The 20,912-nt window shown below is 42.0% G+C and overlaps 1 long non-coding RNA gene across 1 annotated transcript; it reads left to right on the top strand.

The window, feature by feature from the left end:
- Positions 1–7,613: 7,613 nt before the first annotated feature.
- Positions 7,614–18,916, top strand: LOC310858949. The gene is made up of 2 exons (XR_014569254.1): positions 7,614–7,683; positions 17,948–18,916. It is a non-coding gene; the product is annotated as an uncharacterized lncRNA (long non-coding RNA).
- The last annotated feature ends 1,996 nt before the right edge of the window (positions 18,917–20,912 follow it).

Below are 20,912 nucleotides of genomic sequence, written 5' to 3'. Positions count from 1 at the left end.
TGAGACAAATCAGTGAAAGATACATAACGCCAGTCTTACCCAATACCAAATATTTCTGTTTTATTAACACAAGGCTGCTGTACTTTATACCTCATACTTTAAATGCTTAGTATGAGGTATAAAATACAGCAGCCTTGTGTTCATAAAACAGAAAGATTGGGTATTGGGTAAGACTGAAATTATGTATCTTGCAGGATTCTTCACTGCTTTGTCTCAACCATTACTCAATGGCTCTGGTCTCAGCCATCGCGGTGGATATTAGACATTCCGTTTTATTTTATTTGTTATGTTGCCACTACTGTTGGAGCAGCCATAAACTACACAGGTTCATCTCGATGTTCTGGGCATCTTTGTAATGTTAGTGTTAGTAAAAAAGCAGGTCAAGGAGTAAAGTTTGAGGCAAACTAACATCAGTCACTCTGCCGTTCACTGTAGTGGAAGATGTGCGCCTGGTGAGGGTTTTATCCCCGCAGCTACGTCGAGTCCGCCTACAGGAAATACGTAGGCTGCGACCATGAAACCGGTACGGAATCGGTCTATAGGACTCCTTTTAAGTTCTCCTCTAAGCTGTTTTGTTGCTGCGACATATGAGGAAACCTCATAACTCCATTTTTGAGGCTTTTGATTATTTCTTTGCATAAATCAGTGATATTGATGGAAAGTAGTAAAAAGTGCTTTTGACAAAACCTCTTAACTCCATTGGACCCTCAAACTGTCTCCTAAAGCAGCTAACTTCACCACCTCTCTCCCTCTCATGGAAGTAATTGACGATGAATAAAATCACAACCTCATCACCTTGATGAGGTAGTATTGCTTTGTTTTAAAAATACATTATTATTATTATTATTATTTCCTTGTATGTGTATTTTTCATTTCCTGAAAAATGAACATTTTGGAGTTAGGTGGTTTCCTCCCGACAGCAGAGATATATTAGACGTTAATGCACTTATTAACAGTTTAAGAAACATGGTTGGATCTACCTGGTTTAGAGTAAACAAAATGCCTTAAAAAGATGACTGATTACTGGTAGTGATCTCTTCTCCACTAGGCCCTGGCCCTGGCCTATAAGGTCTTACTGGATCTCTTCTCCACTAGGCCCTCCCTAAGGTCTTACTGGATCTCTTCTCCACTAGGCCCTCCCTAAGGTCTTACTGGATCTCTTCTCCACTAGGCCCTCCCTAAGGTCTTACTGGATCTCTTCTCCACTAGGCCCTATAAGGTCTTACTGGATCTCTTCTCCACTAGGCCCTCCCTAAGGTCTTACTGGATCTCTTCTCCACTAGGCCCTCCCTAAGGTCTTACTGGATCTCTTCTCCACTAGGCCCTCCCTAAGGTCTTACTGGATCTCTTCTCCACTAGGCCCTCCCTAAGGTCTTACTGGATCTCTTCTCCACTAGGCCCTCCCTAAGGTCTTACTGGATCTCTTCTCCACTAGGCCCTCCCTAAGGTCTTACTGGATCTCTTCTCCACTAGGCCCTATAAGGTCTTACTGGAAATACTCTGTTACAAGTAAAAGTCTGGAATTCAAAATGTACTTGGGTAAAAGTAGAAAGGTATTGGCATCAAAATGTACTTAAAGTACCAAAAGTAGAAAGTATTGGTATCAAAATGTACTTAAAGTACCAAAAGTAGAAAGTACTTTTTGTGCAGAATGTCCCATTTCAAGTTTTCAAATGTATAAAATTATTTAGAAAATTGCCGAACTACGAGCTCACAATGCGGCGCATTGCGATGCAGATGCGATGCATTGTGAGCTTGTACATCGGCTATTTTCAAATAGTCGAAATGGGTGAATAGGGCCGAAGTGGGTAAATCTACAAAGTAACTAGTATCTAAATAAATGTAGCTGAGTAAAAGTACAATATTTGGATCTGAGATGTAGTGGAATCAGATGGTGAGAATCACATGTGACCCTCAATACTGGAGCACCCCAGGGATGTGTGCTGAGCCCTCTCCTCTATTGCCTGTACACGTATGACTGCACAGCCACACATGACTCAAACGCCATCATAAGGGCTGATGGTGGACTTCAGGAGGCCGCGGAGAGATCATGCACCCATCCTTAGAGATCATGCACCCATCCTTATCGATGGCACTGAGACGAGTACACATCGAGGAAGAGCTCAAATGGGAGACACACACCACACGTGAGAACACTACATCCTCAGCCTGCACGACAATAGCTCAGTTGAAGGCATTGCGGCCTATAGGAACTGTACTGTACTGTACTGTACTATAGGAACTGTACTGTACTGTAGGAACTGTACTGTACTGTACTGTACTATAGGAACTGTACTGTACTGTAGGAACTGTACTGTACTGTACTGTACTATAGGAACTGTACTGTACTGTACTGTACTATAGGAACTGTACTGTACTGTACTGTACTATAGGAACTGTACTGCCGCAGAAACAGAATGTAGTGTGATCGGCAGAGCATCATGGGAAGCGAGCTCCCCACACTCCAGGAACTGTACAAAAAGTGGTGTGTAGTCAAAGCCCGGGCATGGCCCCCTACCGCAGTATCAAGAGTAGCACCACCATGATTCTGGAGCAGTTTTCACCGGGCTGCCGTCAGACTGCTGAACGAGGCATAAGCCTTGTTCATCGCAAAAGACCCGAGGGAGTGCAGTGCCCGGCATCGAGTCGGTTGGGATAGGCGGTTGTCGTGCCCCAATTGAGCCAATAGGCCAATAACGAAGGCTCTGCTCCGTTCAGGTCAATCAGGGTGCATGTTGGCTCACTGGAAGGAAACACCAGCGGATCTCAAAGTGTGCTACAGGGGCCGGCCCTCATGGTTCCTTGAGGGGTTCCAAATGGCCCCTTACGGGCGTGTAGCTCTCAGAGTTATGGGGGTCCTTGAAATTTAAAAGTTTGAGAACCACTATGCTACACTAAATAGAACACAGCCTTAATCAGTATAATTGGTAAACCTGCAAATGTAAGGAAGTAAGGAAGAGGCCCAATTTCTGTCCAATATGGCTGCTGTGCATAGAGCCTATATTAGCCCAAACATTACAGTATACATTTCTGTTTAACTGTTATTGAACACAATTGTACTCACCTTCTCCTGCAGTTGGATCCAGGTCATCGGGTGGGGTCTGGGTTGGCATGGGTGCTGCAGTGAAGGAATCTGCTGAACCTGGCAGAATTTGGTTTAGTATGGATTGATTGATTGATTGATTGATTACTTTATTAGTCATGAATGTAAATAGCATTAGGTAGAGTCAGACATTTAGGCTAAAAGGAGAATACAAAATGTCCTGTGGACATGTTTCCATTGTGGTCCTAGTATGGAGAGTTTGCAATTGCTTTCGACAAACAGATTATTGTGAAAACCATTTTTCCCCTCCCAACTCTTAGCCAAGGTCACCCTATCAAAGTCAAACCCTATCTCCCCTAAACAATTGAAGATGTCAATTCATGCCTTCATATACTGTACTCTCGACTGAACTACTGTAACTCATTGTACACATGTATTCAGCAGTCCTACTATTAAGCCTACATGCGTTGATTGCATTTTAACAAGAGCTACAGTAAATATGAAGGATGTTTATTACTAGACGGTTAGATATTTCACAGTTTCCGTCTAGAGCGTCTTTATTTCCAAATCAAGACCAGCATTCAAATCTTTCCTCCACATGTCTTCACTGACAAATAATCTAGAGTTCTAGATTATTGGGTTAATACACAGAACATGCAAAGGTGATTGATTTGACAGAGCTATACAGCAGACTTCATCACATCACGCTAGCACACATAACACATAAACAGGATGAAGGAATGCACAGTGCATGCACACATTATTTTCTACATGTTGTCTGTGTTGGGGGAACATCTCATTATGTCCAAAACTGTTACTTTTCATCAGATTCAAAAGCATAAAAAGTAGCAGATCTACCTTTCTGCTACATTTGTGAGGCTGTAATATGATCAAGTAGGTCGTTGATTTACCAAAAACACTATGTAGAATATGGAGATACAAGGTTTCTGCCTGACAGCATCTTACCTGTGAAGATGATCAGGAAAAGTAAATGAACAAGCATTGTGTGTGTGTGTGTGTGTGTGTGTGTGTGTGTGTGTGTGTGTGTGAGAGGGTGTGTGTGTGTGTGTGTGTGTGTGTGTGTGTGTGTGTGTGTGTGTGTGTGTGTGTGTGTGTGTGTGTGTGTGTGTGTGTCTGTGTGTGGAGTGATGCGTAATAGTGATTCTCCTCTGGGCTGCATGTAAACTGAGTTGCTTTGTTTATAGTTCCAATCCTGATTCCCAGTAGGACTCTGGAAGTCATCAATCATCATGGTCAGTGAAATACGTACATGAATACGGAGGCCACTCCCTCAGTGTGAGTGTGGCGGGTCTGCCGGGTCATACATTAGGTTTGAGGGGATTCTGCAGCTGTGCGATCAAGCGGCCGTGATCATAATAGGGAGCGCCTGGGGGTGGGGTGGGGGTGGTTTGTTTGGGGGACAAATGCATTGAGAATCGCTATTATTGTTTACACGTATGTTGACAACATAAACCAAGCAATCACAGTAAACATGCACCCTACACCTTCTTCTTCCACACTGGAAGGAAATTAAACAGCATCCGAAAGTTTGATGGGATGCATTTCTACACGTCTGTGCTGTGACCACTTTTTGTGTACTGTATGTACATTGCATCCAATGAGCGATCCGTTTCTTTTGCCCCCGACCTGCGCACGCATACAGGTTCTTATCAGATACATCTGGAAATACGTCTATACAATACACAAGTACTCAATGTGCATGGAAAATGTTTGATGAATATTATGAAATTTCATGGTCCCAGTTTGGGGTTTGAAAATAAATGTCACCCTTGAAGCATTTCCTTGATTGATTGAATACTTTGTTAATCACAAAATGTAAACAGCACAGAGATACAGTCAGACATTAAATTCATTAAGGCTAAAAGGATAACACAAACAAAGTCCTGGGGAAACAATTCACTGCTACCTCTAGCACTTGAAAGTGAATGGGAGCCATCTTGTTGACTTCCATTTCATACAGTATGCTTATGGTTGTGATTTAGCACCCTTGTTTGGCTGCTGTTTTTGCATTGTATTCATCATTCATTTGATTTGTGTTTGTATGTTTTAAAGCAGGCATCTTTAGTCTATAAGAAACATCATAATTCATATTTGTTATTCAATTATGTTTTATAATACATTAGAAACTTGTGTTGGCTTTCAGTCATACAAACACGCTGTAAACTAACTTCCATGATCTCTCCCTCGTGCCCCCTGTCAGTTTTCCCCTCTCTCTCCCTCTCATTCTCTCTCCCGTGCAGTGGCGTCAACTCCGGGGGTGCACAGGAGCAGAAGAACCCACTGGCAAAATAATAAGCTCAAATATGCGTGGCTGCACCCACTGCCGTTATAGGAACCTTCCGCCACTGCGTCCCGTGTGCACATTTTGTACATTAACCACTTGAAACCTATAGCATCCCTATTCTGAGGGTAACTTTAGCCGGAAATAGCAGAACAAGCAGCTCACAAAGTCTTGCAATGCGAGGCGTTGTGAGCTTGTATCGAGGATTAAGTGGTGATTAAGGGCTCTATTTTCGTCCAAACACTTTAACCTATAGTGTCTGAAAATGCATTGTTTGACAGTACTGGGGGGGGGGGGGGGGGGGGGAGTACAGTAAATCCACAATATGTCTGGCCGAACCCAGGCTAGTAGAGATGTGCATGCACACAGGGGTGAGGGGCTGCCAATCATTATCTTTTGATGTTTTGCTTTTTTTCCTCGCCCACTTCTTTTAGAAGCTAGACTGGGCCCGAGTGGCCCAATGGACGCTACGCTTCTGCTCCTAAGCCCACTTTAACCCATTCTGACCTGAGATCAGATTCTAAAAATGTCTATTACATCCTGACAGTTTCATTATTAACCCATTCTGACCTGAGATCAGATTAAAAAAAATGTCAGTCGTTCTTCGATTTTTTTCAAAAATAGCAGACCTACAAGCTCGTATCGCGCCACTCGGTGGCGCGATACGAGCTTGTAGATCTGCTATTTTTCAATAGCTATAAAGCATAACATGATGCCAACACCAAAATGGGTGCCCGGTCAGAATGGGTTAAAGCTAAGCTAATTCTTGATGATGTAATCATAATGTGGGTCAGTCAGGGGTCATCTCTTATCAATATGTCCATACACGGATAAATGTGGCAAGAGTTAGAGTTTCTGTTTTACTGGTTTTAATGACCATTATAATGTTCTTATTTTGATCTTTTACCCAATTACTGAATGTCAGTCTTCTTCAGAATATGTTTGACACAGCTAGATTTCTACAACACAATTAAACTTAATTTCAAAGGAGCTTTATTGGCATGAGAAAACATACGTTTACATTGCCAAAGCAAGTGTAAAAATATAAAAACAGGGGGGTACAGCGCTTTGTAAATAGACTACGTCACATATCGTTATATTATAAGCCATTTAAAAAAAAAGTAGCAGCATATTTTCTCAAGACTATTTAAAGTCTATACAAAAAAATCACACCTGTGTGAAGTGAGGAGTGCTCTTATCATCGTACATCTTGACGACGTCATTGCGAACGCCAGTGAGTCATTACTATGGAAGCCTGGCTGGCTTGTCTGGAGGTCTGTCTGTCGCGCTGTAACACCACCCCCCGCCACCAGAGGGCGCAGCTGTATCACACAAAACACACACACGGCCAGTAAAAAAAAAGAGAAACAAAAGGTCTGTGTCAGACTGCCACAACAGCTGCGTTCGCTTCCTGCGTTCACACATCTTGTGTCTATTTGCTCAGACACTATGGCGTAAAATTCTCCATTCATTGTCAATGGGAATTTAACCCATTCTGAACGGGCACCCATTTTGGTGTCAGCATCATGTTATGCTTTAGCTATTGAAAAGTCGAAGAGCGACTGACATTTCTAGAATCTGATCTCAGGTCAGAATGGGTTAATCAGACCAGTGTGTGTCCAGTGGAAACCTCGTATGAATCTGATCTCAGGTCAGAATGGGTTAATCTGCGTGTAGGACAAAAATAGACACTAAGCCGTTTGTGCAGGACGTAAATTGCCGATTTGCTCAGACACGACGTAAATTCTCGATTCATTGTCAATGAGAATTTAATGTTTTTTTTTTTGTTTTTTTTTTAAGATATTTTTTTTGCGGCTTACGCCTTTTATTGATTTTTTTTTTTAAGGGACAGATAGTAGGCTGACAGGAAACGGGAGAGAGATGGGGGGATGACATGCAGTAAAGGCCGTGTCGGGTTCGGGAGTCGAACCCGCGGCACACCGCGACTGGATCACCAGTCCGGTGCCCAGACCGTTACGCTACGGCCTGGGCCAATTTAATGTTTGTTTAAGACGAAAATTGCGGAATATAGGAAGCCCTCAAAAACCTCAGATTTGTTTCATGTGTTTAAAGACCAAGTGAAATGGAAAAATAAATTGGGACATTTTCATTTGTGTATTTTTGAGGGGCGCTAGCCCCTCCTATATACTTTGTTTTTAGTTCAATGTTTGTTTTAAAAAACGCCATTGACAATGAAGGGAAAATTGACATCATCTTGTCCCTAACACAAACATTAAATGCCATTTAACAATAGAGCGCCGAAGTCCTGACGTCACTCGCTCATACTCTCGATTCACCTGGTTCACAGAAGTAATTTCTTTATGGAGAATAACATGGGGTGATCTCAATATGGTCTAATTCCTCATGGGGGCCGAGGCCCCGTGGCCCCCACGTCACTGCCTAACTGGAAGTAACCTCGTGTCACCAGGCTTTCCTGGTCTGTGTTACAAAATTGCAGTGTGAACCGGTCTGGAGTGGATGATATCGTTACGTCATGTTGTAGTCATTGTTTTGTAGTCATTGTTTTGCAGTCAACCAGCGCTATCCATCAATCTGGAACTTCCTTTCCCTCAAACTGTTTACATTTTTCCTCCCCTTCATGAGTCCCCATGTGTCGTTTCACATGATACATCCGACTAAAGCCTTTGCCACAAACTGTGCACGTAAATGGTTTTTCCCCTGTATGAACCCTCATGTGAGTCCTCATGTGTCGTTTCACGTGATTCATCTGACTAAAGCTTTTACCACAAAATGTGCACGTAAAGGGTTTTTCCCCTGTATGAATCCGCATGTGTTCTTTCAAATCACACTTGTTACGAAAGCTTTTACCACAAACTGTACACGTATAGGGTTTTTCCCCTGTGTGAATCCTCATGTGTTGTTTCATATTATTCATATCACGAAAGCTTTTACCACAATCTGTACACGTAAAGGGTTTTTCCCCTGTATGAATCATCATGTGTTTTTTCAGATCACTCATCTTAACAGAGCCTTTACCACAAACTGTACACGTATAGGGGTTTCCCCCTGTATGAATCCTAATGTGGTTTTTCCTATCACCCATGTAACGAAAGCTTTTACCACAAAATGTACAAGTATAGGGTTTTTCCCCTGTATGAGTCATCATGTGTCGTTTTACATCACTCACCTTACCAAAGGCTTTACCACAAACTGTACACGTAAAGGGTTTTTCCCCTGTATGAATCATGTGCTTTTTCGGATCATTCATCTTAACAGAGCCTTTGCCATAAACTGCACATGTATAGGGTTTTTCTCCTCCATGAGTCTTCAGGTCAATCATCTTAACAGAGGCTTTTCCATTAACTGTCCATGTATAGGGTTTTTCTCCTTCATGAGTCCTCATGTGTCGGTTCACATGACTCATTCGACTAAAGCCTTTGCCACAAACTGTGCACGTAAATGGTTTTTCCCCTGTTTGAACCCTCATGTGAGTCCTCATGTGTCGTTTCACAGAATTCATCTGTCTAAAGCTTTTACCACAAACTGTGCACGTAAAGGGTTTTTCCCCTGTGTGAATCCTCATGTGTTCTTTCAAATCACACTTGTTACGAAAGCTTTTACCACAAACTGTGCACGTATAGGGTTTTTCCCCTGTGTGAATCCTCATGTGTGTTTTCATAGAATTCATCTGTCTAAAGGTTTTACCACAAACTGTGCACGTAAAGGGTTTTTCCCCTGTGTGAACCATCATGTGTTTTTTCAGATCACTCACCTTAACAGAGCCTTTACCACAAACTCTACACGTATAGGGGTTTCCCCCTGTATGAATCCTAATGTGGTTTTTCTTATCACCCATGTATCGAAAGCTTTTACCACAAAATGTACAAATATAGGGTTTTTCCCCTGTATGAGTCATCATGTGTCGTTTTACATCACATAACTTACCAAAGCCTTTACCACAAACTGTACACGTAAAGGGTTTTTCCCCATGAGTACGACTGTGTGCCTTCAGACTGACCTTACTCTTGGGGCGAGTTTGTTTTGATGATTTCCGGTCCTGGGACAGCTTGTTGCTCAAAGACAATCTTTGTCCTTCCACATGTTGTTTCTTTTGTGATCTCAGTGTTTTAAAAACTGACTGACCTTCCGTCTCCTCCCACTCATCAATGTCTTCAGATTCAGAATGGTGTGAAGAGGGGAGCTTATCATCGCTAGTTGGTTGTGATCGTACCCAGTACTCTATATAAGCTTGTGTTTTCATGTGTTCAGTTGAGGTGCCGGCTACAGGCTCTGTCTGTCTGTTTTCATCATCATCATCATCTTCACTCCTCACTGCTGGTAACGTCAACGTTGAACCATCAGTTTCCTCTACTCTTTGAAGAAGCTTCTCATGTTTCAAATTAATGTGTGGTTTCTCCTGGACCAGACTGGAGCTCCTCTCCTGCTGTTGAGGGGAAACCTCTTTACACACAGGGAGGTGCAGGAACTCTAGAATAAGACACAATAAGAGTTGATAGTTATAGATCGTTGCTGTCGGGAGTAAACCCCCTAACTCATTTTTGGGATTTTTGTATTTGCATAAATCAGTGCTATTGAACACCCTTTACGTCTGTGTGTTTTGAAAATATTGAACCAATGGAAAGTAGTAAAAAAACGCTTTGGACAAAACCATTGGACCCTCAGACTGTCTGCTAACTCCACCACCTCTCCCCCTGTCATGCAAGTATAATTGGCAATATATAAGGTCACAACACCAACTTTGATGAGGAAGTATTGCTTCGTTTTCAAAATATCTGTAAGGTTTTCTTCATTTCCTGATACTGTAAATCTATATTTTTTATTTCCTGAAAAATGAACATTTTGGAGTTTTACATGATGGGGGCTAGATAACTCCCACAATATGTCTTGTGTTCATCTATACTCTAAACTTTCAACATTAAGTTCCTCTATCATGCCCAGGCGGTGGCGTAACGGTCTGGGCACCTGACTGGTAATCCAGTCGCAGTGTGCCGCGGGTTCGACTCCCGAGCCCGACACGGCCTTTACTGCATGTCTTCCCCCATCTCTCTCCCGTTTCCTGTCAGCCTACTGTCTGTCCCTTAAAAAATCAATAAAAGGCGTAAGCCGCAAAAAAAATATCTTAAAAAAGAAAAGAAAAAAAGTTCCTCTATCATTATCGAGAGATAGACAAACTTTAATAGCCTTTGAAATACAAAAATGTTAAGTATCAGTCTTGTTTGAACATGTTAAAACTCATTCCCTGCCATTGGCGCGTAACACGTTTATTCCAGGAGGACAAGACGGCCTGACTTTGCTCCCTGGTGGGAAATATCAACGGAATCGTCCGTTATCACTGTATTAAATATACAAAATCTACCGTTATCACTGTATTAAATATACAAAATCTACTGTTATCACTGTATTAAATATACAAAATCTACCGTTATCACTGTATTAAATATACAAAATCTACCGTTATCAGGACGTTGGAATGTGGCTAATAGTATGCCAGTATGGCCTAAAATGGCCATACTGGCATACTAGACATTGTGGCTGTATTCCCCCAGCAGGGTGCGGTGCAGACTCCCCCTGCTGAACTTTATTGTCAGGGATTGGTAACTAGGGGCTTCTAATATGTACTATTCTCTGCATATTCTCTGCCTACTCGGACGGCGCTAAGTCGGGTCTGGTGGCCTTCGCAATGCTCGGCACGGCGACTCGCTCGGCGGTGCCTCACGTGGCTCAAGGCCACCAGAGACGGCGAGCCTCCGTCATTGACACAAAAAGCAAACGCTCCCATAGTTTCTCTTCTGGATTTCCCAGTATGTTGATTATCACATACTGGGACATTTTCTTGATTATCGGGTTATTCCATTGATTTGCAGTGAACATTTTATGACTTCAACGACGTTAGGAGTCATATTTTGCCAGTTTTTCAAATTGCAGCATTTAACTCCCATTTCATTTTATATGGTTATAGGCCCTCATTTATCAACCATGCGTACGCCAAAATATGGGTGCACGCCGAAATTACCGACATTTTCAGCATTTACCATTTCCGCCAAAGCTTGAAATTGAACTTGATAAAGTTCAAAACTCACGTGACGTCTGGTCGGGAGCTGTCGTACGCTTTGTCCTCACCTGTTTTTCTGTCGTAGAACAGCGGAGCAGCATTGTTTGACCAGCTGAGAGGCTGTCACAGGCATCTAAACATATGTATTCACTCCTAAAATGTATAAAACTAATAATAGCCTACATGTGAAAAAAATATATTTTGTAAAGGCATGTCATATGAAATTGGTAGGATATTACCAAGTGTGCAAGCTATTAAAATCGCGCAATTAAAAACAATGCTTTAAGCCATTTAAATAGTGTTTTGCATGAGCGCATACCGGGAGCCCCAATCACAATCCCCAAATGTGTGCAAAACGTTTAGCCTAATGGTGCAAGATAGGTCATGGGGTCACTCGGTTAGGGTTGATCTTCCAGGGAGCATGCACACGCAGAGCAAGAATCATGGCAATCTGCCCATTAGAGTTTGAGACATTTGAGTGGCCTAAAGGTGGAGATAGCCAAGGCTAAGGTTAAGGCTCTTATTGGGCACCAGAATCTGTCAAATTCATCCTTGCTGGGTGCATTAAAGGAGTCCCATTTATTGTTGGTTGCATTCAGTCAAAGTCGCCTCTGTGTGTATGTAGTGTAAAAGGGAGAGACTTACTGAGGTCTGGCTGGTCATCAGGTTCCTCCCGTTTCATTGGAACAGGTCTGGCTGGGTCTGGAGAGTTCATCTGGACTCCACACACGTCTGAAATGAAACAATTCAAATAAAAGGAGTTTAGGATGAATTAAGAACAGAAATAAACTCCTTATTTTAGACTTCAACAATAACCGACAATAAGGAGTAACTTAGCCTAACATAAAAATGTTTGTTGCAGTCTTTGATATGTGGATATAAAAAGTGCCAAACCTTTGCCAAACCATCACTAAACCCGGGTATATTATACCCCCAATGAATGTAATATAATGCCAGAAGTCTATCAGTCAGGGCAGAAGGTAGCCCCTTTCGGGACCCTACATAAAGCTTTTCTGAAATTTTGATGAGTTTTATGTTGGGTCCCTGTTCAGAACTATATTTTCGTATGGGAATTCCAGTACGCGGATGTAGAAATTCTCTCTAAAATAGGATCTGCGCCAAGTGACGGCATTATTTTCCTTGAGTTATTCTGAATTCGGTAACTTTAAGTAGCTATACATCCCGCTGCGATGCTTTGTTTGACTGATTTGGTCGCTTTATTTCTTCTTGTTTGTTTACCGTTTATTGTACCGCCTCCCGGTGTGCGGTTGGCTTGTGCGGCTACGTCCCTGCCTCTGATCTGCTCTGTCATAGCTATAGCGCCACTAGCTAGCCAGATAGGCGGTACAATGAGGTGTCAATAAACAAGGAAGGAAGAGATTAATCCAAGCTTCCAAATCGGGCAAACATAGATTAAAAATACTTAACGGCTTCCGCGCCACAGGAGATATTCGCAGCGGCATGTATGGGTACTTATACTAAACATATTCAGAAAGCCTCACAAGGAAAAACGTCGTCACAGAGCGCGGCCAGGAGCTAAACATGTTGTTTATGTTTAAGAATGGCTGTGTAGGCTACCAGGTGGCATGGTAGTAGTGCAACAAGACCCCATGGACTGGGTCGAACAAAATGTCAGAAACTTCAGTACCATTGGGTTCTGCTTGGAGGGCTAGGCAGAAGGCAAGTCTACCCTCAAGCTTTACTTAATCGTACGACTCCGATGGTGTCGGGTGTAAACGTGAGCCGGACACACCCACCTCAGACATCAGAAACATTATGATTTTCTTTATTTAACCAGTAAATGGTTAAATAAAAATCACATAAACATAATTGTCCGGGTGAAAATCACCATGCAGGTCTTCTAGGGTTAATGGTAGGTCTAATGAAGTAAAAATATTGAATACCCCCAGGCCCCAGCATTGCAACTCAAGTTAGTTTTCAATATAAAAATGTTTTAATCCACTGTCTCGGAATATATCTTGGATCTTTCCTCGATTGTAACTGGGCAATAGCGCCCCTTGGCGCAAATTTGCGGCCATGCTACATGAGCCAGTTGCACTCATTAGGGGAGACGAGGAGAGATCCAAGATGGATGATAGATTCCGAGAGTGTAGATCAAAACACTTTGTATACGGCCGGTTTAAAACGCTATACACAAGCGAACCTGACAAGAGGGGCAGTAAGGCGCAGCCTAAATATTTTTGCATCTGTACATGTTCAGAGTAGCTACGGAGGCAGCGGGTTCTGCGCTCAGCCTCATGGGGCATGATACCGTAGATTGAAAATGCCAGAAAGGCTACTCCTGGATGAGTAAAATCAAAGTGTGGTGGTATAGGCCCACCTTAGTAAACGCTCCTGGACATCCCTCGGTACTCCGACCGTCACTGCAGGTCCAGCTTTAGCAGCAGGTTAACGTGGTATAAAACGTATGTTCACTTGAAATGTGAACTTATTAAAGCTATAGCTTAGTATATTAGCCCACGAAACAGTCTTTGAACTCCGTGTGGAAATCATAGAGTAGGCAGCAGGGGGTGGAAATTCCTCCTGTTTTCACGTCTTTATACAAACTGTCGTGCAGCGACAATATCAGACACGTTAATACTAATTCGTTATACAGGGGTCAGGTTTGTAATCATGTACACTGACTGACTGCAAACGTATATAACACAAACTGTCTGGATCACGTTCACTCTGCTGTGACGCTGTCTGTCATTCACAGCGGATGTGTTTCAACCCGGATGAGAGGAGGGACGAACCGTCCTTCTCTCTCATCCGTGTTGCAACACACACACAGGAGGAACCAGAAAGGTATTGAGTTTGTGCTTAAAATGTACTGTAAATTCTACAAACTGTTAATAAATATTTCAATCAATCAATCAATCAATCAAGGATACAACCAGAAAAGGCACTTGAATTTGTTTACATCAGGATCAGGGTCCTCCATTTTCAATTCATCGGAACATTTAAAGACGTACACAAAATATACACTTATGCTAAAAAAAAATAGATCAACAGGAATTGCAGCATTTTTGAAGGAGTATGATTTCACAAATAACAGAATTGGTAGCCTACCTTTTAGTGTCATAGGAGCTAAATTAATTTAACCCCTTGTTGGAGTCAAATCTGGGTTTGTTTGTATTCATGTTTGAGACCATACCATATTATATTTGTAAATCACCTTCATGATAATAATCTATTACAATAATAATTACACACTGTGTCACACAGTGTGTAATTATTACACAGTGTGTAATTGTGTGAGTCTGTGTTATAGTGCTTTCCATAGGCTTTAATTTGCTATCACTTCACAATCTAATGATATAATGCAAAATAATGATCATAGCCACTTCATTAACTGTAATAATTACTGTCATATATATTTTTTAAATGAATACATGCACATTATTTTCCCTCAGTAAAGTGATTTAAATTAATGAAATTATGACCTATATCCGATTTGCAGGGTTATCTGACGGTTATCTGGGAGATTCCGATATTATATGAGGAGCACAATGGAAACAAGCTTAGTCCATAGGGGCTTGGCCCAAAGTTTGTTAATAAAGTATTCAATCAATCAATAAATATACTATTTTTCCTGAATGAGATGAGTATACTTAAATTAAATGTAGAATTTAGCCATTGACGGTCACATTATTATTGTGTCATCAATAGCCTATCGGTGAAAGAAATCTGGATTATTTTTTAGACCAATCCGATACCGATATGGTATTTTATGGATAAACAAATGATTATATCGTGCATCTCTAATTTAAATAGTGCCCCATTCATTGGGCAGAATGAGGCATGGCCAAAGTGTTTCCGTGGGTACCAGAATATTCTGGGGAAACGGGGAGATAGATTGATGTAGGGCTGTCAAACGATTACAAATTTTAATCAGATTAATCCCAGCTAAAAAATAATAATCATGATGAATCACCATTCTAAATATGTCCAAAACATGCCATGTTTTTCTGAATATTGTGGGAACTCACAGCCACAACCCTATTTCATCAGTTCTGTCTCTGTTGGTATATTAACAAATGTTATAGAATACAGACACAGTTGCATACAATCGTCCTTTTTATAAATTGTTCTGTGTTCACTTCTTCTATTATTTATCTATTTTAACTCTTCCTAGAACTCCTAATGAAAATATATATTAACGCATGTTCGCCAACCTTAATCCTGTCGTTTTGGTCTACTGCCTACTAAAAACGACAAGCCTCCTCATACCCTCCCCTAAATGTAACCGCAAGCATGTCGCAGCGCGGTCCTAAATATTAATGCATGTTCGCCAACCTTAATCCTGTCGGGTTTTTTTTATCAGTCGGCAGAGCATGCCCATACTCGTCAAAAACAATCGTACTGATCCTAAGTGATCACTGCGGTCTTGTCTATTGATAACAGTCGAATCGGGTGGTGCTATAGGGCTTTGCACAGGCTTTCAATTGCTATCACATCAGACTGTAATAATGTGATATGATGTATTAGTGATGTTAGCGTGGCATTGGTTCGACCACCCGTCAGTCCGACCATTACTAACACTATCCCAAACACTAACCTAACCTCACAGGAAGCCACGGCCCACGGGTGATTTGTATCCCGCAGCGCGAGTGAGGTTGACTTAAGGGCAGTCTCCATAGTGATCATAGCCATTCCATATAAGTGTAATAATTAGTCATGCAAAATACATGCACTCAGTTAACCAATGTATAATAATTTAAATGGCTTGATTGATTAAATACGTTAACAGTTTGCAAAAAAAGTACATTGGTAGTTACAAAAACAACACAAAATGTTGTAATGGAATGGAACACAGTATGAGTAGCCTACATTAAATCATAACATTAAAACTGTAAAATTCTATAAACACAGTTCTATCATAAGAAATGTGTGGTATATATGGTCATTTATAGCACGGGTGCCATATTTTTATTGCCAACATAAAATTAAATTATGACACCACAACAAAATAAAATCATATTAATGTAATCAATAAAAACATATTGATTGCCCTGGACACACACACACACACACACACACACACACACACACACACACACACACACACACACACACACACACACACACAGAGTAATGACTCCAGCAATAACAATACAGTAGATAGGTGGGCTATCTCCCAGACTCCCTCCCCAGTTAGAGTTCATAATTTGAACTAGATAAAGTGCCAATCGGCACAGGTCTCCACCAGGGCAGGTCAGGTTGTGGCCTCATGGTGGCGCTATAACAGGCTGTTGAGGAAGATTTGGGCCGGAGGTTCGTGTTGGAGGGATGCAGGTACAATGTTTTTCCATGTGTGCATGCAGTTATAGCTAAAAACAGGAATTGGCCTGTTATAGCGCCACCTTGAGGCTGAGTTGAAATTGTTCATGTGGCATTTCGTCCTCGGCCTAGTGGGAATGTGGGTGCACAATTTCACGGAAATCACGCGATGTGTTCATGATTTGCAGCATTTTGTTTGAAACTGAGCACTCCTGTGAACTTTGGAAGCCAATCTTAACCAATCAGGATGGAGTCTGAGAAATCTGAAAGACCGGTTTCGTTGAATGGCTCTAGAGAGACTGTGTACCAATTTGCGTGATGTTTGGACAAAATCTGTAGGTGTACTGTGCAAAAACTTGTTTTGCACAAAGCGGCCTCCTGGTGGCGCTATAACAGGCCGTTCTTGAAAGTTTGGGGCAGAGGTTCATTGTTGGCATCCAGGGAGTGTGTGTGTGCAAAATTTGGCATCGACCGGGTTAACGGTGGCCGAGATTAGCTGCTCACGGACACACGGACGGACACACACATGGACGGACGGACGGACGGACGGACACACGGACGGACGGACGGAGTGCAAAACATACTCTCCCCACATGCCTTCGGCCTGGTGGAGACAATGAATGTGCAGGATGTCATTTGTATGTGTGTGTGTCTTGAGCGAGCCAGCCAGTGAGGTGAAACACGAATAAAACTACAAATCAAGGTGAGTAATGTGAGACAGTTTTGTTGTGAATGTCGACGGCTCCGGTAAGAATGTCGGTGCTGCTAAATATTTCGCTGCCTCAGAGAGGTGGGGGTTTCGGTGCTGCTAAATGCACTAATATTATGCAACCCTCCGCTCAGCTGCCTCGGAGAGGCAGGGGTGATATTGCTCATAGTCAAGCAGTCTCATGCCATGGTGAAAATAAGCATAATAATAGCATCGGACACATTATGCGTCCAAATCTATTTAGGATCGGATCAAAATTGAATCAGCGCCATTTCAGACCGGATCCAAACCATCCAATCCTTCTCGGCTTCGTTTCGGACTGTATCCAATCCTTCACGGCGCCGTTTCCGGGCGGGCGCGGAAAATTTTAATGTTTCTCGAATCCTTTTGGATCTGTCCAGATATCACCGGTACCGTTTCGAACCAGGTCCAATTTTATGGACCCGTGCTACCCTCTACCATCCGGCCTAGACCGTATCACACAGCGATTTAGAAACAGGCTTTCCTCGAGGGGGAAATATAGGCAAAAAGCTCTGGCAGGGTATACCTACACTCTGCTGCCACCTCGTGGCACAGAAATAATTAACGACCTACTAAAATTCATGTCACAATGTTTTACAGTGGAAAGGTTTTTTTCCCCCAGTGTGAACATGCTGGTGCCTTTTCAGGTCACCTGACTGAGTAAAACTCTTTTTACAATGTTAACACTGGAATGTTTTTTCTCCAGTGTGGATATGCTGATGTCTCTTCAGCAGAGCTAGTTTACTGATTGAAACTCTTGTCACAAAGTTTACAGTTGAAAGGTGTTTTCTTCGGTGTGGATGCGCTGGTGTCTCTTCAGCTGAGTTGACTGACTGAAACTCTTGTCACAAATGTTACAGTGGAAAGGTTTTTCTCCAGTGTGGATACGCTGGTGTCTCTTCAGCAGAGTTGACTGACTGAAACTCTTGTCACAAATTTTACACTGGAAAGGTTTTTCTCCAGTGTGGATACGCTGATGTCGCTTCAGCAGAGTTGACTGACTGAAACTCTTGTCACAAATTTTACAGTGGAAAGGTTTTTCTCCAGTGTGGACATGTTGGTGTCTCTTCAGGTTGAATGGTTGACTGAAACTCTTGTCACAAAGGTTACAGTTGAAAGGTTTTTCTCCGGTGTGGATACGCTGATGTCTCTTAAGCAGAGCTGAAAGGTGGAAACTCTTGTTACACAGTTTACACTGGAAGGGTTTTTCTCCATTGTGGATACCTGCACTTGTCTCTCCCCAATCGTCACTGTCTTCAGTGACTTCAGTGTCATATTCAATTTCAACTTCAACTTCAGAGCAGTGCGAAGAGATCATGTCTTCATCAACTTCACTTTTCACTGCTAGTAATGCCAAAATTGACCCATCAGGCTCCTCTGGTATTTGAAGTAGCTCCTGCTGTTCTTCTTTAATGTGTGGAGGCTCTGGTTCCTCCTGGAGCAGACTGGGGCTCCTCTCCTGTTCAGGAGAAACCTCCTCTTTACACACAACCATGTGCAGGATGCCTAGGAGGAGAAAAATAATATGAAAGTAAACACTGGATTCCATGGGAACATTGGAGATATTTAACTAAATGATACGTAGCTTGCGGAGTTAGTTCAGTCAGATATACTCGAGGGGTGCATCCATATACCCAAGGGGTTAATATGCTGCATTACTATGTGGGTGTATTCAATGTGCAAGACCCACATGTCGTTTGCTGATAATGGCAGTCAGCTGAACAATACAATGCTTCGTCCTGCCTTCCTTCTGCATATGGTTCCTGGTTGTTACGTGATGTTTGCTCCCATCGCCACCCCAGCACCACCAGTGGGTTATTTCTGTTCCCCATGAGGGGTTGTTATTGTATATCTATTTTTCTAGGGAGAAAAAAATGTAGCAGAACACCAAGATAAAATATTATATGCACATTATATTCTCATTCTATAATAGATATTGGTTAAATCTATTTGTGAGTTATCTGACTGAACTAACTATACAGGTTACTACAGGTGTCGCTAAAAACATTATGTTTTGGCAAGTTTTTAGCTAAATGCATTATTTGAAGGGTAATTTTAATTAAGTTACTTTACCAATACATTAATAATGTTGTTAGAGCAACTATTTAATTTGAATCATTTAATCATGAAACAATATTAACCCATTCTGAACGGGAACCCATTTTGGTGTCAGCATCATGTTATGCTTTAGCTATTGAAAAATAGCAGATCTACAAGCCCATAGCGCGCCACCGAGTGGCGCGCTACGAGCTTGTAGGTCTGCTATTTTTGAAAAATCGAAGAACGTCTGACATTTTTTTAATCTGATCTCAGGTCAGAATGGGTTAATCAGACCAGTGTGTGTCCAGTGGAAACCTCGTAGGAATCTGATCTCAGGTCAGAATGGGTTAACACATTGACTGAACGTGTGCTAATTAGTAAGGCCAGGTGGGGCGAGGCCATAATTGTCAGGCCTGTTGAGAACTCTAGTTCTCGCCGGCTGCGCTAATAACTTTGGGGCATGTTTGGCTATGCAGGGTTTGATGAAGTCAGTGTTGTGATCTTCATATATGGAGACGGCCATATATGGAGCGTGTCACGAGGCGTGACGGATTGACGGCAATATATGGAGCATGTCAAGAGGCGTGACGGACGGACAGACTGACTGACAGGTTGTGCTGGTTTTCACAGTAATTTGCGAACTACAGTCGCAACTAGCACAAATGAAAATAAATGTCTAGACTTTAGATCATAATTTAGACTCTTCAATGAATATGTTGTTTTATATGTAAAGATATCTTGGTGCTTTTTTTTAACTTGAACATGTCAGCTTTTTTCAGTAAGGTCTTCTGCTGGTGCCAGAGGTTTCGCCCATTTTTACTCATCTTTGAAGACCCACAGAATATTTTGTACTAGGAATAAAATTATGCCATGTCATTAAGTGCTATTCAATAAACAGAACTTTAAAAAAAAATATGCCATGTCAAAATAAAGACTTTGCACAGAGAAATGTGCACTTGCAGTTTGGGCAACTCGAAAGCAAACTCCACATGCCTCAACATTGTATTTACCTGCCATAGTGTCAACCGCATCGGATCGGTGGTTAGACTGGCATATTCGCCGATCCCGATATGACCAAATAAGGGCCGATGTGATACTGATACAGTATGGGGACATCTCTAATTTAGAGTAGACAGTACCGTTTGTTTTTCACCAAAAATCCCTGTCTGTAGACAGAAAGTTGAATGCATTTTGTGAAGGAAGAAAAGCTCAAGCAGAACTTTCTCAGGCCTTTTATATTTACAGACAAAACACATAGCACAGAAATACATAACACCAAGACAAGGTCCCCACTTCATACACAATGATCCTATCAAATGACATTTCTACATTCTTACTAATCTTTCGATTAGTTTAAAGTATTTTTCATGTAATAGAAAATGGCATGAATTAAACAGAATATATACAGAAAGAGCAGACCTGGCCCAGGCCGTAGCGTAACGGTCTGGGCACCGGACTGGTGATCCAGTCGCGGTGTGCC

Source organism: Protomyctophum parallelum (assembly GCF_964188405.1).
Source record: "Protomyctophum parallelum genome assembly, chromosome: 5".
In the NCBI taxonomy this organism is placed as follows: domain Eukaryota; kingdom Metazoa; phylum Chordata; class Actinopteri; order Myctophiformes; family Myctophidae; genus Protomyctophum; species Protomyctophum parallelum.
Note: the sequence above shows the minus strand (reverse complement) of the source record. Positions and strands in the feature narration are given on the sequence as shown.